The following is a 16,795-nucleotide window of genomic DNA, read 5'->3' as shown; positions in this document are numbered from 1 at the left end:
CTTTCTAGTGGTGAGTGGGCGGCTCAGAGTCCTGCAGTTGACAGTTAGCAGCCGATTCTGGGATCAGTTTTTCCGCAGCAAAGGGATTGATGTGGCCCAGAGGAGGATGTGGATTCCTATGATGGATCATTGTTTAGGTTTGGGGAGTGGGTGTGTGAGCCTATGGGTGTGTGTGTGTGTGTGTGTGTATGCGTGCGCATGTGTATGAGTATTTCCATGCTAGTCCATACAGTTGGAGAAGAAGCATTCTGGATCAGTCCCACAGTACATGCATACATGTGTGCAGGCAAACATCTGCATTGAAGCAGCAAATTATCTAGTCGTGTGCACACTACACGTATGCATGCATGTGCAAATGAACACACACGCACTTATATACATAGATGTAGTAATAGTTAGTGGAAAAAGTTTCATTTCCAGATCCTCAGTCCAAACACCACCTGGTATATGCTGTTATATTTTCACACAAAGCACTCCTTTATCCACAACAGACATTATGTCCTGCCATGTGCATGTACTTTTAGGACAGCGCCTAACTTCAGCTTCTCATTTTCCACTTACTGTCAAGTTGCATAAGGTGCCAGGCTTCAGTATTGGATCATAAGTAAAAGTTCAGATACTGTCATATCTTGCGTTATCTGTTCACGTTCGAATGATGTGTTGTCTACTGTTACATCATTACTACACACTATTATCCAAAGTCATAAAAAAAAAAAGATTTTACTGATCTTTCCTCACACTGTCTACGAAATGCAGAAAACATTTCATGAGTCAGACTATTGATGAAGAATTGCAAAATGTAAAATTCATGAGTTTCAAAAGAGAACATCAACGTGTTTGTTCTGAGAAACTGACTTTCGGAGATGCAAAGGATTCTGTAGGACTGTAATGATAAAAGAATAAGCTTTGGCCAGAGAATAAACATATTCTCCTATTTGACCAAAGAAACTAATCAAAGAGTTGTTGTCGCTGATCAGAGTGAGACTAAGTAAAATGTGCAACACGAGAAAGCCCATAGTGAAATCAGGAAAATATGCTGTTTACGTCAAACAGAGCCAGGAGCTGGAGCTGCCACTGTTTCTGCTGCTTCTACTCTGGTTATGAGACTTCAGAAAACTGCAATTCGCGCAAAGGTTAGGATGTATGTTGGTGAGAGTGACTGTAAATTCAGGCAAGTAATAATCACAGAAATGCTTTAAAAAGACAATAGTTGTGCTGAGGCTTTTGGGATGTGCTTACAGTTGTGCAGGTCTGAATCTTTGTCTCATCTTTCCTGTGATCATCCACTGTGTGTTTTCTAGTAAAACTGTCTACACATGTCTCTGTGTTGGAGAAAAGGTTGAAATAATTTGTGATTTGCAGCAAACAAAGATGCAGAGTATTATTTTAAGATCTAGTTTTTTTCCCCTAATACTGCAAACATTAAAAAATATGGACATACAGAAAATGTATAGGATATATCAACATTATAGTTGAAGGGATTTCACTGTAAAGAATAAATCAGAGAGGAGTTACAGTACTACAAGTCATAATACTCATAGTTAAAACACCAGTTCATCCATCGGCTCTTTGTTATTTCCCAAGCATCACAGAGAGCCCAAATAGCCTCATTAGAAACCAAGGTCAAAAGTAGGGAGTGTCGTGCAGGACAAAGAAAACATCCTGGCTTTTTTTTTTCTCCAGCAAACTGGCAGCAGCCATGGAAACAGGCAAAGACTCAAACAGAGGACTTCTGCACTGGTTTGCCGTAGGAAAAGCACTGAAAGCTCGCAGAATTCCTTTTAATTGAAGGCACTTTCTAAAAATAACTTTTTTAAGCGCTCTTAGGCACTTTCATCCCTCAGCAAGCTTGTGAGTTGGTTTTACTCAACTCGACAAATCCTCAAGTAAGGACAGCAGTAAAAGCAATCACCACAGATAATTTCCATTAAGTGTAGTGAGCCACACTTAGTTATCTCATTTCATTCTCAAAAGTCTAACCACACACTGGTTTAATGGAGGTGCTGGTAGCAGATGACAACGAATGCGGAAAGTCACTAAATTAAAGGAACCCATCTAACTCTCATGATTTCCTACATTTCCCAGAAGCCTAAATAGAATGGTACTGGAAAAAAAAAATTAGAGCAAAAATCAAAACAAAACTAACAAACAAAAATTATTCCAAACTGTTAGATGTGTTTTGTTTGGCTGCAGTGCTTTCAGGTGTTTCAGAGATGCTGTGGGTGGAAAGTTGTTTGTCTTTGGCTCCTCTTTGATGCATTTCTCCCTGTACATCTGTTGGACATCAGAGGAAAAAAATGCTACTGAGTTGAATCCAAAATCTGTTTCTGCTATTGATGTCGTAGGCTGTTGAAAATGTTTCAATTAAAGCTGGTATAGATTGTAGATAGTTCATTTTAACAACTTTATATATTGTTTTGTAGTTTGCAGTTTTGTCACAGTGCATTGTATTTCATACTTTTGTTTGTAAAATATTCATTTGCAAAGTAACTAGTAACCTTCACTGTCAAATGCATATAGAGGAGTAGAAGTGAAGGATTTTTAAGTACCTCAAAATTGTACAGTACAGTTACACTACACAAGCACAGTGCCAGAGTAAATGTACTTATGTAGCATGAAGATACCTCAAACAATGTTAAGCCCAAATATATATAAAAGAATTTGTGCACAGTTTTAGGCCCCTGTTTAAACAGCATGTTACCTTCTAGTCCTCTCATATTATACTGTGTTACTTAGTGAAGAAGAGGTGCAGTATTTGAATGACAGATTCAAAGACGCACATACACACCCTCTATCATAACATTGATTGCTGGTCATCAGTCGTGGTGGTCAGCCAGCCACTGCTGGCACAGGGAGTTAGACTGACCTCTTGAGGTACAATACGGGAATGAATCTGAGTGAAAGCCTTTAGTAAAAGGTGTGAGCTCCACCACATCGTCACAGCAGAAGGAGGAAGGGAGGTTTATGTCATTTGAAAAGCAGCAGTTGCTCTGGCATTATTCTCTGTTGAGGGTTAAAATTACTCTTATTTAAGTGTGCTTTTCTGAAAACAAATGATTTACTCTTCAGTGCTGGCAAAACTCTCCCCTCTTGAAAATGTACAAAACAAATGAGGACAACACTTAACTATAGATGCCGATAAGATGATTGTACATTTGATGTTCTCACATAAACGGGTGAAGTGTTTTTGTCCAAAGATACTTTGTAGGTGACTACATTATGATTTCAAAGACAGTTTGTTTTTTTTTACTTCTTGTTAAAATGGTCAAACCAACAACCAATTCCCAGCCTGAAGAAAAACATCTCGTCATTCTAACCCAAGTCAGAAAGCACAAGATTCATTGTACCAGATCTTCAAAAATGATTTGTTTCCATCTGGATTTGATCGCCAAATCTTCACAATACTTTTCAGCTTTTTTTCTTCCTCTGGAATGAACGGAGATGTAGCGTATGAAACAGAAAACCCCTATGATTTATGGGACATTTTAGTATGGCTGGAGCACTAATGTATTACATACTCACACATCATTTTTACTGTGACTTCTGTCACATGAAAAATTATTGATGCCAGAAGAATTATGGCTCAGGGCTGCTTGGAAAGGACGATGAGTTGGTTTGTGAAAACCTGTTTTATACTTTGAACAAAGTATAATAGAATAAATTTTATGATCCAAGTCGAGGACCTTTAAAACCCACTTAAAACACACGGCATGATCTCAGGATTTGCACTAGGGTCAATGACAAAAATCAGCAGGGGTTTCAGAGCTTTTGAATAGTTTAATATTTTGAGATTTAAGAGTTTCACATGACTCAACACTGCACGATGAACTGGTTTATGGTGCCATACAGAATTGGAAATGTTATTTCTAAGTAGGAAACTCTTTTTATTAAGTTACAGGGGGATTTTGTCTTAACATGTATACCTCAGAGAGAGATATGTTGAGCCCACACACAATAATATCTTTTCTTGTTGTATTTTAATGGGGTAACAAATAGTAAACTCAACACAACATAATGTTATGCCGATACCATTACTGCTAGTCATTTGAGACATTTCTCTGGAGAAAATACCTCTAAAGATAAATCAAACAACTTTATCTTCACGAGCATTTTATGATTATTCTATGATTGAAACTTTTATTTGTGCTCAATGCCAAACACAAAAACAGTTTCCATTCTATTAAATTTTTTCAACAGCTGCCATAAAGCCATGTGAGCTCCAAGAGAGGACAAACAATGCTCCAATAAATACAAATTTCAAATTACTATAAATGTTCACAAACAAAACTGGAAGTGACTGTGTACATGTATAAGTAACTCTAGACTCTAAGCATTCCTCAGTCCTGTGCTCCAGTTTATCTTTTTACTGCATGGACTGCAAACCATTTGCTGATGTGCTTGTGAGAACTGTTAAAGGGAGATTTACATGTCAAGCTAAAGCAAAGTATAATCCACTGATATGAAATCTGTGAGCCACTGGGCTGGGCTGGATGTATGAGAAGCAGAGGCCTTGTAATCTTTTCACTGTGACTCGCTTCTTGTGTGTGACACCAGGAAAGGGGGGGTTAATTACATTAATCCAAAACAAATAAACGTTTGGCAGCCCTTGAAAGGCTGTGGGAAATGGCTGGAGATTGAACCGACTTTTGAGTCCCCAAACCTCAAGCTTTGATGGTTTTTACTTGACTCAGAGACTGAGAACATAGATTGAATATGCAACTGGAGCTGAACTGGTCCTTTCTGGCTCTCCCTGCCTGTGTCTCTCTTCCTCTCAGTATTTTTCTTTCCTGTCTTCCTCAGCGTCTCGCTCTCTCTCTTTGGTTTACTACTTCCTTTTGTCTTTTTCTCTTTCACTTTGCACCCCTCTCTCTCTCTCTCTCTCTCTCTCTCTCTCTCTCTCTCTCTCTCTCTCTCGCTCAGGTTTTATTCTTGCTTCCTCTCTCTCAGGTTTCTTTTTCTAAGTACAGAGTTTTACTTTTCAAAAGATGTAGAAGAAGAGGCGAATGACTGAAAAACAGCATCGGTTGAATGAAACTGAATTTTCTTTTTGTTGCTCTTTAGCTGCTTAATAAAATGTACTTTGCAGTTATTTAAAACAGAGCTGACACTGATCTGGAGATTATGAAGCGACTTCTTTTTTTGGCTGGAATTCTCTAATCTCCTAAATCTCCCCCCATCAGAGGTGCATATTAATACAACCTTTGTTCTAAACTACACAGAACATTGTCTTCCTCCTCATGTGTTTTATATTGTTTTTGCTTTTTAGTCTGTTTATTTGCAACTTTAATGATAGCAACAAAAGTTCATGATAACAGCAAAAGTTGCTGTGGAGGAACAGGTCGGCATTGTTTCTAACCCTGCTACAAGAATCTATAGAAGCTGGTTCTATGAATGGCAGTGTCGGCCTGTTTGTCAGTACATCGCTTTGGTCCAGACCTGAACATCACAGCAGCAATGTATTGCCATGAAGTTATGAATTTAAGGTGCAGCGAGGATGGATCATAATGATTTTCATGTTCCTCTAGCTTTCCCTTTAGCATCACCAGCAGGTTCACTTCTGTGCTTTTGAGGGAAATTAGAGCCTCAGTTGTGCTCTGCTAATTAGCACATGTTAGCATAGTGACACGCTAGCTAGACTAAAGTAGTGAACATGGTAAACATTATTCCTGCTAATCATTTGCATGTTAGCATTGTTATTTTGAGCATGTTGCCATGCTAGCATTAGCATGCTCACAACACAACTGAGAGACTGAGAGTCTCCAGCCAATCCGGCACTGTGAGGCTGCACAGAGCAGTGCTGTGAGCATGCTAATGCTAGCATGGCAACATGCTCACAACATGTGTCAGCCAGTGCTGGATTGGTTGGAGACTCTCAGTCTTGTTTAGTCCCTGAGAAAGTTTCACAGACCCAAAAAAGTGCATCGTTATTTGTTGTGTAAGTGACTGTCATTGTCAAGGTCTTTGTTTTGTTGTTGTAGGGTTGTGCTTTCTCACAGTGACGGTTAACAATCACACTGACATGTATAATGCTTGTTCACAGCTAACAAACCCTGTAATGAGGAAGGATGAGGGCCAAACGCAAACCCTCCAGAGCCTGTAACCTGTAGTTTCACTGTACCATACAATAAGTGTGTGAGAAGTACATGTGAATGGGACTCTTCTCACAGTATATCATGCAGTACTTGTGGACCAATCTTTGAAACATTATTCTCCCAGGCCCCATGTACTTGTACATGTCAAGGGTCATCATGATGATTTATAGTGATGGTACACTGGAAGCACTGCACAACCTAATTTGTTCTGGTTTTCCTGATTGGGAAGATTATAGGGCCCCTGTTATGATGGCGACAAATGTGTCACCATCTCTACATGAGCTCTGTCTCTTGGTTGTTATAAACACACACAAAAAACTATCTGTAACATGTCTTGATGTGTGGCTTCTGGTGAGATTCGACTGATATGGCACTAATTAGAATGCCATTGTGATGTGTAGCTGTTGAGGGTTTTAAGACTTTTGTTTAAAACCTTTATTTGGGGTTTTGTGATTGACAAAATGTATTTGTCTGGGAAGAGTAACTGAGGTTTGAGGTTGCATCATCAGACATAAAGTTGGTGGTATCAAGGAAAAACAGTAGGATAATAATGTATTACATCACAGCTAACGAGGCCTGACTGAATGGAGATGTGACTTTGACCATATAAATTACACCGGTCAGAACATGTAATTAAAGTAACATTTCTATGTGATATATGAAACCATACTAAAAAAAAAAAATAGATAGAAGATAAAGAACTGGTTTATTTTTGCTCTGGGAAAACATCAGAAGGAGTAACATATTCCTATATAACTCTATTTGCATTTTGTAAACTCTTTTTATCATTTATTTCATTGCCTTTGTTTTTGTAGTTTTGCTGTTTTGAGACATTAAGAAAGCTTCTTTGAACAACATGCGTTTTAAATAAAGTTTTTTTTTTTTGTTGTTGTTTTAAAATTTGCTATTAGAGAACTGGTTCTGGATGCAGTTAGGATGTTTGTGAGCAAAGATAAATAGGATTGAAATGTTTAGACAGACCCCCAAACCCCAGACTTCTCAAATTATTTGGCTGGTAGGTCAAACTACTTGTTAAACGATACGAACATACAGAAACATTAAAGGGTCTAAGATAGACTGTTGGCTCCAACACTTGCAATAAATTAGGCTGATTGCTAAAAAAAAATATTATAAAATGTACAGGTTACTGTATATACATTGTGTATAAATATACAGTATTTCCTACTTAAATGTCTATCATGCAGGGCCCCTTTCATTCAACAACTACAATTCCCATTAGAGGTTAAGAGGTTTAAGAGTTCAATTTTTTGTCAGAAACAGTATATGCGATGAAAGGATGGAACAAACTCTAGTAGAGCTGGAGCTAACTAACAGCTAACTGTGCATCATATAATTTTTATCAAAAAGGAAAACAATCCAAAAAGTGTAAAAACAGGAAGTTTCTATACGCCAGTTTAAAAACACTATTACATTACACTGATATATTACATTACACTTCCCCTCATTCTTTAACTTGTCAGTTGTATTGTTTGTAGAATGCCTTTTACTAGCTTATAAAGCACTTAGTGATCTTGCACCAGCCTATTTGACTGACATGCTTGCAATGCATGAATAAGGAAAGGTCCTCTGCTCTCACATAAGCCTTTCAATTGTTGCTCCCTACTGCTGGGACAGTCTGCCCGAGAGTCCGGCAGCAGGCTGTTGATAACCTCTCCTGATGTTTCTTTAGATGTGTGTTCCACGGCCATTATCAAACTGCCATTCTTTATTGTATTTTTTTAAAGTATTCATTATCTTGAATCTATTTGATTTTTGATTTATTCTTTTATCCATTTTATTGGCTTCATCATTTCACTTTTATCATTTCTGTTTTTCATGGACATTTCAGTGGTTTCGTCGTCTTTGTGCTGTCTTACTCTCTGCTCGTCAGCCATCTGTAAAACACTTCGAAATGCTCAGACATGTACGAAAGAGGCTGTACAAATAATTTCTCATGTACAAATTTTTCTCTTTTGTTTTGGCCTTTGACTACAGTGAGTAACAGCATGACATTTCTACACGCAAAAACTGACTTCCCAAAGGAGCAAAGCTCAGTGTCTGACAGATCAGACAGACCAGACTGTGGTTGTACTGGGCAGCTCCCAGGTGCGAATGTGTGTAACTGTTTGAGTGTGAACAGAAAAAAGAGCATGTGTTCTCACTGTGCTGTCTCTGGGTGAATAAAAGTAAACAAAAAGAGGGCAGCTTTTTGTTACCTCTAGCTTTCTCTGTGATCACTCACCTTCAATGTTACTTTAATATGGTGGATCACAGAACACGTGTCATCGCGAGCTCCTGTGATTATTCTGCCAGACAGGTTTGTGAGCATTAAATAGGAATTTGATGGACTCCTCAGGGTAGCAACACAGGAGTTACTGAAATACTGTTTGCTTTTACATGCACTGTTTTCTCACTCTATAAAGACATCTTTGTGGTCCTTCCTGGAGAACGTGCTATTGAAAGAGGTAAACTTAGACACAGAGTTCATCCACATTTAGGGAGACAGTTCTCCGTATCTGTCGTTGTGTGTGTGTGTGTATATGACTATAGATGCAGAGTATATATGTATATGTAACTGCTTATGTGTCCGTGCCTCTGTGGGTGGGTGAGGAGCTTGCGTGTGGTTGTCTGTACGTTACCTTGAGGTGGGCCTGGCATTTAGACTTAACCGTTAGCATCTCATCAAACAGCATGTTTACGCCCAGACAACAATTTGGTCTGATTTCTTCACATCTCTTTCAGTTGAGAGAGTTCATCACATCTTCAGTAGAAGCTTTTTGAAGATACTGAGGCGTGTTTCTTAAGGACATACAGAATTACACAAGCACTGGAAGATCTCAGGGGTTGATCAGACACCCCGATGGAAAATGTCTTTTTACCGCTTCACTATAACAAACTGTAACAGTCTCACACATAGGTGTGTTCTGTGAATGGAACTTTTTGAGGTTTAAGGTGAATTTTCTGCATTTAAACAAGAGCTTTAACAAAAGCATCTTTCGCAAAGCATTTCACTGTACTTTAATGCTAAAAACCATTAACATCAAGGCTTTACTGTAAGATCAATGCAACATTCAAGACAAACATTTGAGACAGGATACATTTCTTTTCTTGGGCAGATGCACAGAAGCCATTAAGTCTTAAAGTGTGTATCGAGGTCTAAAACTTAGACTGACGTATTTTGGTCTTTCATTTGACATAAAATAGCTCCAGTATTCACCAAAGCTCAGCCACAAATTATTCACATTGCCACCAAATCTAGATAAGGCAAATATGTGCATGTTGATAACAAAAGACTACAGTTCAAAATGTCAAATTAATCTTGAAACAAGAAAACAAAAATAAAGAGCTTTGCTTCAAGGCTCATTCAGGTGGAATGACTATTGACATAAAACCAAAGGATGTGACTCCTGCAAAGTTCAATTTTCAAATTCTCTGCATTTTTTTTGTCATTTTGATTCATGCGTATTTATATAAGACAAGATGATTTATTTATGCAATCAAATCAAATCAAGTGTGCTTTTTTAGGCAAGATTACAGGTGTGAAAGGACTTCCAAAAAGCTCAGCGGAGATTTCGTCAACTAAACAATATTGTAATGATAAAATAAATAAATACAATAAATCATAAAGACTAGATTGCTAAATACAAGAAACTGAATAAAACTGAAACCACCGATCCAGTGGAATTAATCTGGGGAATATTTATTAAAAGCAGGCTGAGTTTAGGCATTAGTTTAAAACCAATCACAAAACCTTAAAATCTGCATCTAATGGGAAACCAATGACACATCTGCTTCTGCATTTGCACTTAATCTTGAAATTTCCTAAAATGAAAGCATTACAGTAGTCAGGTCTGCTGGTGATAAAAGCAGGCATCTGCCTTTCAGTATCTGGCTGTACTCTGGAGAAGATAAAAGCCAGTTTTGGTGATTTTTCTGATGTGAAATTCAAGTCAGGATCAAAAAGCACACTAAAGTTACTTGCTCGGGGCTTGGCATTCAGTGCCAGGGATTTTCAGTTGGTGCACAGCTTCCCTCTCTGGGTCTTCGCTGCAGTAATTAACCTCAGTAACTTTAATGTTTGGGCAAAGTGTCAAAGAGCAACCAAGGTCATTCAGCAAATCACACTGATGAGACACAAAATCTCATAAATCTCATATGAGAATTTACATTGAATCATTTGATATTTATATCAAATTGGTAAAGTGTCTGTCAAGATATCAGCTTTATACCTGGATCTACTTCACACCTATGTTTCTTGATATGAGTGAATGAAAATTGTTGTTTTAATAGTCATACTTTAGTGCCTGGAGTCGGAGAAACCCATATTATATAAAACCACACAATGATTCTATTGCAGGAGAAATACAGGGTAGTGAAGAATAACTCAAACTCGAGAGTGTCTAGATAAGAAATGCTTGTACAGCTGGAGGAAGTGAGTGTTTTTGTATTCAATGAAGTGTGTTTGACTTTTCTAAATTGATGGAGGTTTTCTAAATTTTGATTGGCATCAGTTTCAGAGTAGGAAACATTTGTTCATTAGAACTTCACTGGAAAATTATAAATGTTCCATTTCATTCACTTATTTTGTAAGTTTGTTAATCAAAAGAATATTGTTTGAATTAGGCTTTGTGTTGATGCACTCTCTGTGAATGTTTCATTGTTTTTTAAAGGGTAGTTCAGTAATTCTTGCTTTCCTTTTTTGTAGCGGGGCCTTACACTGTTAATTTCTGAAATGTTCACAAAACAAAAGTCAAACTAAGTGACTTTTTGTTACTTTTTTCAAACTCTGTTCTGTACAGAATCATAAAAACTTTGGTATAAAGATTTTCATATCTGATCCTGCAGTTTTAAAGAGGCATTTGGTGTGATCAGCTTGCAGGCAAAACCTACAAAACACATGAACCACAGCCCTACCTGCCAGGTAGCAACGTGGCAGTCATGAAATTAAATTTCCTCGGCTGCTCCCCGCCTGTGTCTTGGGGCTGTTTTATACAGTAGCAGGCACAGGCACACAGAGATACCACACCATCCTTTACCTCCTTTGATGTTGGCGAAGGCACCTGAGGGGGGAGAATATGGAGAATTTGTTGATTACAGGATCCTGTATTCAGTACACACACTGATGCTGGGTGCAGTGTATAGCGGGAGGCTTGGCGTGGCAGTTTGATAGTTTGTGGTAAATGTGCTGGCAGGGCCACAGCTCCCCTCTCTCTGCCAAGCCTGTGGTTTCATGTTGTGATTATCAATGGCAGATGTGAATCAGAATATAAGCTTTTCCTGATCAGTGTGGCCTAGAATATAGGCTTTTCTTGGGCTGGTTTGGAGTATTGTATGTCACTTGGTGAATACTTACCAAAGTGTCCTAAACAACCAGCAGTGGTGGCCCAGCGCTCCTAACAATGGAGCTCTGTCATTACTGGAGGAGAGCCTTTAAAGGTGCCATCTTTAAAGGCTTGTCTTTTGACAAGGCAAAGCTGTCATTGTCACAATTTACACTCTACCAGTGGTTATATGTGAAATCCACATTTAGTTTTAACAGCACTAGATTAGGTGAGTGTGCACATTCTAAAATCAACATTTAGTTGCATTGTAGTTGGTGAGGAAGATGAAAGATGCTGGATAGCACAAAGTTCAAGGTTTTTTTTTGCTTGTTTGTTTGTTTGTTTGTTTTTTTGAGAATAATGTATAGGCTAGTCTGTTTTAAAATATCCCAACTTGTATTGTAATTGCTTGTACCTGTGATTTAAGAGCTAAGCGAATGCAGATAATTTCACTAAACATTAAGTAAAGTTGCACTGGGTTTACTCAACGTTGTATTCCTGTTGGGTAATACATGCTCACAACTATGCAACATTTAAAAGGCAATCAGTGAACTGAGCAGCATGTGGGCAACACGAGCACTATTGGGCAATGCTACAGCATCACCTCAGTTTCCCCAGAACAAGGCAGCAGGTGGCTGCATGAGCGACATGGCAGTGATTATCAGCACATCTCTGCCAGGCAGATACTGAGAAAATGACTGTTAACCAGCTTACGCTACATTTCCTTGGACGCCATGAATGAGAGATAAAGATCGCTACATCTGCTACGTACAACATGCCACATCTCTCTCTCTCTCTCTCTCTCTCTCACACATACACACCAACACATACATACACATGCAAAGTGAGAATGAGTCACTCCTCCACTGCAGCGCTCTGACCACAGTTCAGCCTTGACATTTTCTCATGCCTCCAGTCTATTTACCAAAGTTCAGACAGGAAGGATATACCTCTCACTTTTCCTATCATGTCAACCACTTATAAACAGTGACACTGATCAAAACCAAAAAAAAGGCAAACAAATAATATGAAATTTGAACTTGTGGTAATTGAAACACCAAAGCTGAAACAAAGCTGCTTGTTTCCATATTGTTTCCAGTTTAAAGTGATTTTTTATAAATGAGCAAACCCCTTCACCCCCCCCCCCCTCCTTTTTTTCCCATTAACTCAAAACTTACAGTCTTATGGATTTTAAGAGGAATTCACTACATGACATAAACTTAAAGCCTCATATTACATACATTGTTACTTTTGACTACCACTGTTGCAATTGATTTTTAATTGTCTGTCAAAGCAAACATAATACATACATACATACATACATTATTATTATTATTATTATTATAGTTTTAATAGGAGAACAATGCCAGAATGATACCCTTCTCAACAAGATGGAGAGGGAGAAATAATGAACACAAACAGATCTTTGTTGTTTAGCAAAACACATTCACATTGTTTGTGTTTAGTTCTAGACATTACATCACTGGGCTTGTCCCAGAACAAGTTGTGGTCAGTTATTTATACTGAACAAAGAGGGGTCAGCACATTTTTGTCATCTACAGCTAACTGACCTACTAATTTATTTAATAAATTAAAATGCAATAAACCAACCAGCACGCTATGATTACAACTCGGAAATTTGTATTTTCTATTCCAACTCTAATTCTTGAATCATTTGGTTACAAGCATGCATTTATTTATCTATTTAAAAAAAAAAATACAACAGTTGTTCTAAGACACCACTTTCACCAGTGTTCTCACACAGTATTGGTAATGATGGAGATTTTCTTACAATGTTTTATGAGTCCTGACCAGCACAAATATTTCATGAGTTGCAGAACGAAAGACATCAGTTCATGACATGAAAACCAAATGTTATGCATCAGTAGTTTTCATTTTGATACTTGTGGACTGTGCCCAATGACTGAATGAGGGATTTTATTCATCCATTTGGACATGTCATCTCTTTCAGCGTTTTCATTTGATGGCAGAAATACCTCCAAGTTTGAAGGAGTGGAAACTTTGAACCATTAAATCATCTACATAAACCTTTTAAGCTCGCTGGATGTTGCATTTGATCCTACAGAGACGAAGGTAAAAAGGTTACTGGTCTCGGATTGTTTGAACACAGGACCATGAGCGAAGTGATTTATACCTCTGTATTAACAAGAGCCTGGGTTATGGACCTCTACTCTGAGCTGGAAAAACCAGCAGCAGGCAGTGACGTCACTGACACATAAGAGAGGGTTTGGGATGGATGGATGGAGGGTGGGAATGGAGGGAAATGGAAGAAGTAGAGGAGTTAGGACCTTGTGTGAACCACTGAATTAAAAAAAAAAAAAAAAGAAATATGACATACTGTGTTATTTATCCATATGTTGCAAATTGTGGCATCTGTTTACAATCTATTTTATTTACTTTGGTGCTGCTTGGCCCGGGTTGATTAACTTTTTTCTGTAGTGTTTGTTGTCTTCTGGAGCAGGATTTGATTGGCATTCGGTGACGGCTGTTTGAAGCGAGCGTAGCGTTGGCTTTGAAGCTTCTGGGATGAAAGCACAGCATCCAGATATGACTGGAGGATAATCTAGAAATGAATTTTGGCTGCCTCTGAAGGCGACCGACAGGCGACAAACATGTTACTAGTTGTTGATTAAATGTTACTTGAGAGTCAGTGATGCAAGAACACAAAACAGAGATGGAAACTTCTAAATACACATCAGGAAATACATTGAATATATTAGTTTAATGACAACAAGCTGTGGATGTTGGTGAATGAGCAAAGGATCTCTTCATGGGACAACTCCTTTTATTTATGAGCCATCCTGTTTGTAATTATGACTTTAATTAATGTTATTAATCTTGCTTTCCCACCAGAACTGCCGTCAGTATATCTTGAAAACATTAGATTCATCAAAAAGTTTGACATTGCATCAAAATGTGTCAGAAACTATTAAAAACAACTAAAAAGTCTGCAGTAAAGAGAGCCTGCATTATTTGAAGAATGAGCTGGGAAACAGTCTCGAGAAGCAGATAAGTCAATCTGCAGCTTGTCACAGGTAAAAATTACATAAATCAATATTTTGTTGAAAAATACACAAATCCATATTTAATATTCAATATACTAAAAAAAAAAAAAACATGTTCAATATAAAGTCCTCGTGGCAAGTGATAAAATGTGTTTGGATTTGACTTTTCTCTTTGGCAAAGTTAATCTTATAAACTATGCGTTTTGCATGTTAATCCTTTCCCATTAAGAATCAAGTAAATGCAGGCTCTTTGACAAATGTTTGTGAGCTGAATATTTGCTTGCAGTCGAGTCTTTAATTAAATAAATTACCTGAAGTTTAAAAATTCAACTAAGGCAAAAAGTAATGAAATGTAAAACTTGAGTGAAAACGTTGAATGTCTTGTTCAATGTGTGTGTATTGAATTAAAAAAAAAATCTAAATGTGACATTTTATTATTGTTTCATATACAGCTTGAGAACCTTTTGTGAGGATTTTTTTTTTAATGAATTTATCAAAACAAATATGTTAATTAAGTTTTGATTTGATTGCAATTTAAAAAATATATTTTAATATATTTTTAAGGTTTGCAAATCTATATTAACCAACACATTGATAATAATAAATTAAAAGTTACAGTATCACACTGAAAATGTTGAAGGTTGAATGTTGAATGCTGAAAGGTTTCATGTTTACACTGTGGATAACAGATTGAATTTAAATTGCATTCTTAAAAGAGACAGAGGTACTCTGCTTCTAAGCCACAGTGCACCCATTTCTCTGAAATACCCAGAATTTACTCACATTAGTGAATTTATTCAGATTGTTACCAACACTGACATCTACTGGCTGTAAGGACAACTTCTTGTGTAATCAGCCTCTCTGTATCACTCTATCACATTTGTGTTTTCTTTGTGTTTTGATACAGGCGGCAGCTCTGCCACTGCAGGCTCCCTCGTTTGGCCTTTGGCTTCAAATGTTTGCTTTTAAACCTTTTACGGAACAGGAAGATAAACTGATGAAGTGTTTGGTTGTTGGCTTATTGTAATTTCCTGATCCACTGATAAAGGTCTGTAACTTGTTTTCATATCAGGGGAATTCAGTCTTTTATATCAAGCTGAGCAAGTTTCATTTCATGTCAATTATATATAATAGAGAGAAACATGGCTAGCATCTACAATCCTCTAAAATGACAAAAAAAAAAAAAAGATTAAATATTAGAAGTGGACATACAAGGAGCAAACAAAATTATTAAAAATGAAATTATTTGTGGGTTAAAGGTGTTTGGTATGCAGTGTCTCACTGTGAGCTTTTTCCTGCCAGCCATTGCAAAGGAAGCGCCTTTTGGCAGCCATCCCAAAACTCAACCACACTGCTGTGTTTCTGCAGAATCCTGCACACAAAGTTAAACAAAACTGCAAAATATTTTACAGCTCAGCTCTGCTGCCACAACCAGTAAGATAAGGTAAAAAATAAAGTTAGTTTAGACACCATTTTATTTGTGACTCGTGCACTCACTTTTTGAATTATATTTTTGTAATGATTTCAGTCTGAGACACTCACTGCAGGGTGATTTAACAGGGTGATAAAATTAAACCATATGAAAACCATTCTTATGGAATCATGCTTTGGTTTAGTTCACCTCCTTGCGATTACTTGCTGTATATGTAAGTTGCAAACATTTTCTCAATAGTTACATCAGGGGAAAAATTTACTTAAACGCATTTGTAACCTTCATATTATAAGTAGGCCAGCAGGAAGGTGGAAGACATTCAGACCTTTTACCTGAGCAAGAGTAGTAATAGGCTACTATCTCCTAAAAGCCCAGGATTTAAAAGAGAATTATCAGTAAAGTGTCAACATATCACTAGTAAAATACTCATTATGCAGCATTTAATATTTTGATTTTTAAAATTTAGATTTTTGTAATTTATTTTATTTTTATGTACCATGTTATGCTATGTTATTTCTCTTTCTATACATACACACACACACACACACACACACACACACACAGCTACATTATTTGCCTCTGAAATGTCGAAAGTAAAAGTGTAGACAAAGCTGTGTAGTAGTCACAGGTTGTGAAACTCGTCATATAACAGCAGGGGTCAACATCCTCCGCTGTTCTGCCCAGATGTGATGTAACATTACAGCTGCTGAGGTGTCTTCCCTGTCCCGGAACGGTTTGTATGAACTGCATGATGGGATGAGATTTGCGGTGAAGGTGTGGAAAGCTGATCTCCAGTCAGCTGATAACGGGACTGTTTTTTTCCAGTGATGCTACGGGAGTTGCGTGCAGTCGGTGTGAACTGCGCCTGCGTAAAAGTAAGACTCATCCCATACCAGAGAGAATATAGCAAGACAAGAGGGTTCA

Source organism: Trachinotus anak, unplaced genomic scaffold (genome assembly GCF_046630095.1).
Source record: "Trachinotus anak isolate AG129_WGS33_773 ecotype Australia unplaced genomic scaffold, CSIRO_AGI_Tana_v1 ptg000024l, whole genome shotgun sequence".
Lineage (NCBI taxonomy): Eukaryota > Metazoa > Chordata > Actinopteri > Carangiformes > Carangidae > Trachinotus > Trachinotus anak.
The sequence above is the reverse complement of the archived record's forward strand: the minus strand, read 5'-3'. Positions refer to the sequence as shown.